The 8,318-nt window shown below is 37.0% G+C and overlaps 1 long non-coding RNA gene across 2 annotated transcripts; it reads left to right on the plus strand.

Moving 5' to 3' along the window:
* The first annotated feature begins 252 nt into the window (after nucleotides 1-252).
* Nucleotides 253-4,966, plus strand: LOC109583686 (uncharacterized). Of its 2 annotated transcripts, XR_002185667.1 has the most exons (13): nucleotides 253-496; nucleotides 553-2,983; nucleotides 3,028-3,234; nucleotides 3,281-3,334; nucleotides 3,382-3,701; nucleotides 3,745-3,801; nucleotides 3,847-3,924; nucleotides 3,967-4,030; nucleotides 4,076-4,138; nucleotides 4,187-4,255; nucleotides 4,304-4,369; nucleotides 4,416-4,576; nucleotides 4,622-4,966. It is a non-coding gene; the product is annotated as an uncharacterized LOC109583686 (long non-coding RNA). The 2 variants fall into 2 exon arrangements; XR_002185666.1 differs by having other exon boundaries at nucleotides 253-2,983.
* Nucleotides 4,967-8,318: the final 3,352 nt, after the last annotated feature.

An 8,318-nucleotide genomic window follows, 5' to 3' on the forward strand; every position in this document is an offset into this window, starting at 1 on the left:
AATTTTCTTAGTGTTTAAAATGGTTTAGGTCCTTTGCATGTAATGCTATAGATCTGTGACAAAGCCAAATACAAATTAAAATAACACCAGATATTATAAACCATAAAAACAGAGTTAAACAATGATGTAACCATCTGTTGTGAGTATAGCAAACTAGTCTGTTTCTGTTACTACTTCAGTTTCAAGATCCTCTACATCACTAGTGTCTTCTTCATTACTCTCTAATTTATCACTCTCTAATTCAGTCTCAGAAATCGTGTCGGTCTCATTATCGTCGCAACTGTTGACTGGGTGTTGTACAGGTAGATTTTCACAATCCTGAGATTCACATCCAAGACCACAGCTTGTTTGCTTTTTCCTAGAGCCGCATCTCACACCACACTATGTTTTACATTTGCAGTAATGTGCTAATACTATTCTCTATTTCAGACTTAACCTTTTTATCCTCCCAGTCAATGGACTAAAATCCCTCTTCCGATAGCAACCAACCATTAAGGTGAGGATTTGGTAAATTTCTATATATCTCATCCGTGTGTGAATGTGCCCACATAGAGTAAATGATAGATTATCAGATTATCGGACAGCAGGTATAGTCGGATGCTTGTTTCATCTTTTGTCACTGTCAAAACAACTTTTAATTATTATGATAAGATAGTCCTATGATAACGAAGGTAGCATACCATGACAGCAGTCCAGCTCTCTTGCTTCAAGTTTTTTAATAATTTTTTTCCCTCCATTTTCAGCCAACAGGTATGATCGGATGAAACTCTCTACCACCAGACAAGCGTAAAAACCTAGGCTAAAGTAGTTTTGTCCTCATAATAACAGTAAAGGCAATAGTCCTGCACCTCTAGAGTCCCTGATAGAGGGAATGCAGTAGCTCTGTGGTCCTTGGATATCCTTGTGACCATCATTTTGCTTAGGGCAATTAATTTCATGCATGCACAAAACAGAGGGTATTAAACTTCGTTGGGATAAGAGAAAGAGAAGAGTTGAAGGTTGATTATTGAAGAGGTAAGAGCCATGATGCAATTTATGGTTTAAAATGGTAAATAACATCATATAAAGAGGGCCTGGGTGATTATTGGCCACGAGATGAAAGGTACTGTCTATTTGTCACTTACAGTTGTCACAATGATTCTGGCATAGCTTAGACTATATAAAATTAGCACTAGTTTTGATTAAAATCCATAGTATACAGTTATTGAATTTATGTAGATCTAGGCCTATAATAAAAAATATTATGCAGAGTTTTTAGTTTTGAATTTTTTAAAAAGAACCCCAGCCACACCCGAATGTGCAATAATTAATTTGTTTGTTAGATTATATTATGTTATTATCTTTATAGGCTTATGGCTGCATACATACCTGCATTGAAGGATAGGGTACTGTGTGCAACACGCAGTCATCAAAGACAACAGCCGACATTAAATTATCATCCCAGTGCATATAAGCATTGGTCAAGTGATGCGATGGACAAGGCCTTAGATGCTGTATTGAATAAAGGCTGGAGTATTCGACATGCTGCAGAATCTTACAGTGTTCCTCGCTCAACTCTGGAAGATCGAGTAAGTGGACGCACTATATATCATGCTAAAAGTGGGCCAAAAAAGATTCTAACTGATGAGGAGGAAGAAGTCCTTGTTAACTTTTTGATTGGTTGCGCAACTGTTGGATATACAAAGACTCGTGCAGAAGTCATGACCATGATCAATCAGCTAAATAAATCAAGAGGACTTGTTGGAACTGTAAGCAGTGGCTGGTGGGAAGGTTTTTGAAAGCACCACCCTTGTTTAACATCAAGAATAGCACCATGCGTGTCACAACAGAGGCATATCTCTTCTCATAGGCCTACTGTGCTAAATCAGTACTTTGATGTCTTAAGAGGAAACGCTGACTAAGTATGACCTAATGAAGAAGCCAAACTGCATCTTTAATATGGATGAAACAGGGGTGGCAATGGAGCCTGATCAGCCAAAAGGAATTTTTTTGAAAGGAGAAAGAAGGCCAATGATGTTATTGTCAGGATTGAAAGGCCAGTTTACTGTTGCAGGATGTGTTAGTGCAGCTGGTTTTTGTCTACCACCATTTGTTATCATAGACCGGAAAAGGTTTAATCCTGCATTTGCAGAGGGAGAGGTACCAGGTAGAGCATATGGTTTGTCACATAATGGATGGATGGATCAGGAATTGTTTCATCTATGGCTTAAGGATCATTTTCTCAAGTATATACCTACTACAAGACCTGTTATTTTGCTTATGGATGGACACAGATCACATTACAATCCAGAAACAATTCGATTTGCTTCAAAGAATGGAGCAGTTTTATTTACTTTACCACCCAATACAACTCACATGTCACAGCCTCTTGATCGAAGCTGTTTTGGTCCTTTGAAAACTGCATGGCGGGAGGTTTGTCATAGATTCATGTGCAACAGTGATCAAACTGTAAGCAGATTTTCATTTTCTCATTTGCTTCATGAAGCATGGGATATTGCTATGACGAGGAAGAATATCATGAATGGCTTCAAAGTAACTGGTATCTTTCCCTTTGATCGAAAAGCTCTTGTCCCTGAGCCTGAAGATGATACATCACCCTACTCACCACTGTTAACTCCTCCTCGTCATACTAACAGATGAGTTATTGTTGATGATGTCACCTTAGATAATAGTCACTTTAGTAATGATATCAGTGACTCATCATTTGAGAGCTCTCTTACATTATTACCTAGAAGATCTAGTTTTTTCAGAAATGCTACGTTATCCCTCTCCTATTCCAGTACCAAAGAGTAATCCTCAATCAAAGGAATCCAGAGTATTAACAAGTGATGAAAATTTGAAGAGGATAGAAGAGAAAGAAAGAGAAAGAGAAGAAATCGCAAAAGAAAAGGTTAGGAAGAAGGAGTTAAGATAACAGAAAAAATAGATAAAGCAAATAATAAGAAAAAGAGATTTATAAATGACAAAAGTGATAATAAAGCAGGTATGTACTTTATTTGATTGTTTAATATTTATGATCCTATACAGATCCTGTAACAGGTGATGAGTTTTCAGCGGAAGAAATCCAGCTATTTAGAAAACGATTTGAGAATGGTTATAACTTAGAACATGATGCTCGTTACAATGAATGGAAGAAAAAGGTTGCCATGCAGCATGATTCCTTGGAGCAATCTAGCGATGAATCAACATATGAAGATTGGATGTTCACTCGAACTACTGCTGAAAAGACTCCTGGTATGTTTTGAAACATATATTATATAGATCATTAATTATCTTATAGATACCCTCACTCAACCTAGATGTACACTTAAAAAGACTACTTTAGGCAATGATGGTAGGTTTGAAAGTATAATTTATTAATTATCTATTTTACACATGCAGTTATTGATTCTTGGCATAGAGGAACTTTTAAGAAGTCTGCTAGTAATGATGGCATAATAATGAGAAGGCAGAGTGTACTGTGTGTCATGGCTATTATGCAGTCACTTCTTCTGGTGCAATTCGCCTTCATGGACCACAATCTGATTGGTGCCCTGGTCCTCGGCAGCCAGTTGGGGTAGAATCAGATATGTATAATTCATCTGTCACTCATTCTCTTCCAAGTTCTCCTTCTCCTCACCAGCCACATAGTGTAGACCTAAAGAACACCTCATCCACTGTCCCCATTGTTAAGCAATTACCCAACACTGCTACTAATAACGGTATTTTAAGAATTTAAGTAATAATTTTTATCTATTTAGACAGATATTATTAAGCCTAGATCTATACGTACTCTCAATAAGACTGCTACTAGTACTAATGGTAATTTTAAAATTTAAATCATCAATTATTTATTTATTTACACAGATAGTACTCAGCCTAAGCTCACTCTTAGACATAATGCTACTAATGATGATACTCATAAGAAGACTGCTGCTATTGATGGTAACTTTTATTTAATTAATAAATTTATTTAAAGCTACACAGATATAACTTAGCCTAGACATACTCTGAAAAAGACCGCTACTTAAGGAGACTGCTACTAATAATGGTACTTTAAAATTTAAATCATTAGATTGTTTATTTATTTACACAGATATCACTCAGCCTAGACGTAGGACTGTTACTGACTCTCTTAAGAAGACTGCTGCTATTGATGGTAACTTTTAGAATTTAAATCATTAGATTATTGTATTTATTTACACAGATATTACTCATCCCAGATGTGCTTTAAGGACTGCTACTGATTCTTTGAAGAAGACTGCTGCTAATGATGGTAACTTTTAGAATTTAAATCATTAGATTATTTTATTTATTTACACAGATATTACTCAGCCTAAGTGTACTCTAAAGCCTGTTACTTCTCTTAAAAAGACTGCTACTAATAATGGTAATTTTAAAAGTTAAATCATTAGATTATTGATTTATTTACATAGATATTACTCAGCCTAGACGTACTTTTAGAAAGACTGCTAGTCAGCCTAGACACAATTTCAAGAAAACTGCTACTAATAATGATGATTTTTAAAACTGCAATATAAAACTTTTATGTAAACAAGAGGTCATTTTCAAGACACAGAAGCTGACATAAATAAAAGTAACAATTTGAGATTGATACTTAGCATAAATGTTCTCCATATAGATCTAAAATGCACTCTAAAGAAGTGCAAGCACCCCTATGCACAAAATTGGATTCAATGCAGTGTTTGTGAAGCTTGGCATCATTGTATTTGTATGGAAACTACTCTAAGGAAGGCAGAACAAATAACTTTTACTTGTTGTCAATAAAACTATTATTGGTTAATTAACTATAACTTTGATAGAGGAAAGATGGCTGACGAGAACAGTCAACACTAGAATTGTTTCTAAAAATTCTTGCTTCCTTTACCGAGCTTTTTTTACAATGCTACATCTTTTAAAATAATCTGAGATTCAATTTAAAAGGGTAAAAGTTCAGAAAAGCTCATTTTTTTGCTTGTCCGGTGGTAGAGAGTTTCATCTGATCATACCTGTTGGCCGAAAATGGAGGGAAAACATTATTAAAAAACTTGAAGCAAGAGAGCTGGACTGCTGTCATGGTATGCTACCTTAAGGTGGGTTCAGAATATTTGCGTTGTGACCAGAAGTGCTGTATAAAGCAATGAGCAAACGCAAGTATAGAACTCTGCTCTATTCTTGCGTTTATCATTGCGTTATATGGCACTTCCGGTCGCAAAGCAAATATTGTGAACCCAGCTTAAGTTATCATAGGACTATCTTATCATAATAATTAAAAGTTGTTTTGACAGTGACAAAGATGAAACAAGCATCCGACTATACCTGTCGTCCGATAATCGATCATTTATTGTAGTTGAAATCTAGTAAGACCTCATCCAGTGTCTCCATAACGATGTACATGACCATACTCCTTCTTCTTCACATAGTATTCGGTCGCTAACAACTTCTCTGATTCATTCAAACCATAGTTTGTGTCTTGCATGTGGATCAAGAGTCTGATCAATGAATTGAAAGACTGATATGGCGTTTCATGCCCATACACACAAAGATGGTAAGTGCTTTTAAAGTACACTGTACCTACCAATCTAAGAAAAGTGAAGAAGCCATTTGATCTAACAGTAGCTGTTGTCTCATACAATGAACCAACATTTCCACTACACATGAAACACGCATGCTGAAAATAGTAATTGAAGAATGTAGCCTTTCCAACCATTAAAAAAACATATAGTCACAACCAGTACAGATAAATAAGGTTTGGAAGATGTTGACAGGGCATGTTTTTGGAACAGATGCTAAGTCTGGGTCATTTATGCGAGCATGATTCAATAGCACTGTAAGCACTTATTTTGACAATGTAGTGCTTAGAATTGAATTACATAGTTTAATCCTATATTGTAAATATCGGTATCAGGGGAGCAAATAAGAATTTTTCCTGCAGTCCTTTGTGTGGTATGTCTCCAAATTCTACAGTCCCCTTCTGCACTATTTGTTCTATAGTGCTGTAGGCAGTTCAATACTGGTTTTTTCTCTAGGGCTGAAACGACTAGTGAGATATTCGAATATTCGGTCGTTATAGCAATATTCAAATAGTTTTTAGCTATTTAAACTATTCGAATAATAAAATTATTAATGGTTATTGCAATAATTAACGGCCACGCCCACCACATGTCACCTGCACAGGGAGCTTTCTTAGTCTGTTTTTTGGTCTGTTTACTTACTAACTTGCTAAATACTGATGCTGCCACTAGGGAAAGTGGTTCTCAATCTCTAAGAAGCCCTGTTTGGCATCATTTGACAAGTTTAACACCAAAAAGGTAGATGATCATTCAGCAATAACAGTTCAATTATTCGAATATTTGTTTGTTTAGCATGCCAATTATTCAAATAGTGAAAAATACTATTTGCTTCAGCCCTAGTTATCTCCACCAATGATTTAAATAGCATCATCTTCACCATCACCAGAGAAACATCCAGCTAGTACAAGTATTTGAAATGTTCTAAGTAAAAACCTTCCTGACTAAACTAGAGATAATCCCAGTGCTTCAATCAATGCTCTTTTCACTTTCGACAATCAATATAATCTGACCAAACCTGTGGTAGATTGGTGTGAGGTGTAACAGGGACACATATGTGCTTTGAAGACTGTTTACTTGTATCACGATGGCTTTGCTCAAACTGTTTTGGGTTAAAGCTTTCTTGCCCTGGTTTGTCAAATAAAAGTTGTACCTCTCTTGCCCCAGCTTTAAAGTGTTCAAGTTTTGAAAATAAACTTAGCATATTCCTTAACTGTTCTGGTATTCCTTAGGGGTTTCTGTTAATCAGAAACATAGCATCAATAATGCATATGTAGTGTATTTTGAGTATTATTATTATTATTGTTGTTGTTATTATTAGTGTTATTATTCATACTCATTCTTAATATTATTCTATAGTGTTTTGATTCTGTGGTTTACAACATTCCTCTCCTATCTAATTAAATTCCTGTTGTGTTGCCTATTTAAGTTGTGTAAACGTCTCTGTTCTTGTCTTTTCATTAATCAAAATAATTATTGTTATTTCTCTCTGTTAAATAATACTTGGAGACATCATAGTGGTGACGAGGTGGGGATGGCAGCTCCAACAAAGTATGGCATGTTGGCTGAGTATCAGCCCGATGTCAAGTCCATCGAAGTTTATGAAGATAGAGTAAAGGTCTTCTTAGTTGCTAATCAGATACCTGAAGAATGACAATTTGCTGTGTTATTGAGTATAATAGGAGCTCCTCACTTCTCACTAATATCCAGCTTGTTGGCACCTGAAAAACTATCAGACAAAACTGTCGATGAGCTACTTGACGTATTGAAGGCACATTTCTCGAAGAAGCGTGTCACCATAGCAGAGAGATACAGATTCTACTCGCAAGTTCAAAGTCCAGGGGAGACTGCAATTCAGTTTGGTGCTGAGCTTCGCTAGCTAGCTGTCCATTGCAAATTTGAGGGATTTCTCGACCAGGCACTCCGAGACTGCTTCGTGTGTGGTCTGCGAGATACTGTGGCTCAGAGAAAACTCCTGTCTGGGGAGGATCAACCTGAACAGCTCTCATGGCTGCCGTAGAGTTACACTAGAGACAGTTGCAACTGGAGTCAAGGACCTTGGACGAGAGAATGTTTATTATAATCAGCAGTCAGAGCAGAAGTGTTATCGCTGTGGCCATGATGGTCACCGTTCTGTTGAGTGTCAATTTAGGGGAGACATTTTTCGAAAGTGCGGGAAGAAAGGGCATCTTCAGGCTGTTTGCAGAAGCCAAGAGAGTAACAACGCGGCCCCACTTGAGCACAGAAGGAAGACCACTCCGAAGGCTCCAGTAAGGAAGGTAGATGAGCCAGAAGACGAGAGCTCTGCTAATGGTGATGAGGATGAGGAGGTTCCTGGATGTTTTAAAGTGAAGGTGAACTCTGTTAAGGCTACACCACCACCAATCAAGGTTTCTGTAAAATTATACGGCAAGCTGATAGAGATGGAAGTGGATACTGGTGCAGCTGTGTCTATCATTTCGGAACGTACCTATCGTAAATGGTTGAAAGATACACCCCTCTGTCCTGCTGAGATACAGCTGCAAACATATACATCAAGCCACTGACTACACTAGGAAGATGCCATGTCACCCTTCAGTATGGGAATCAGAGAGCTCAAGGAACTGTGTATGTAGTATCAGGAGAGGGACCATCCTTACTGGGACAAGATGTTCTCCAGAAGATTAAATTAAACTGGTCTAAAATTATGAGGCAAGTTCATAATATTGCTGGAGGAGAGCCTCAGCAGTTGGGAACATTACTAAAAGGTATGAGGCAGTATACAAGACA

This window comes from Amphimedon queenslandica, unplaced genomic scaffold, assembly GCF_000090795.2.
Source record: "Amphimedon queenslandica unplaced genomic scaffold, v1.1 AMPQUscaffold_13288, whole genome shotgun sequence".
In the NCBI taxonomy this organism is placed as follows: Eukaryota; Metazoa; Porifera; class Demospongiae; order Haplosclerida; family Niphatidae; genus Amphimedon; species Amphimedon queenslandica.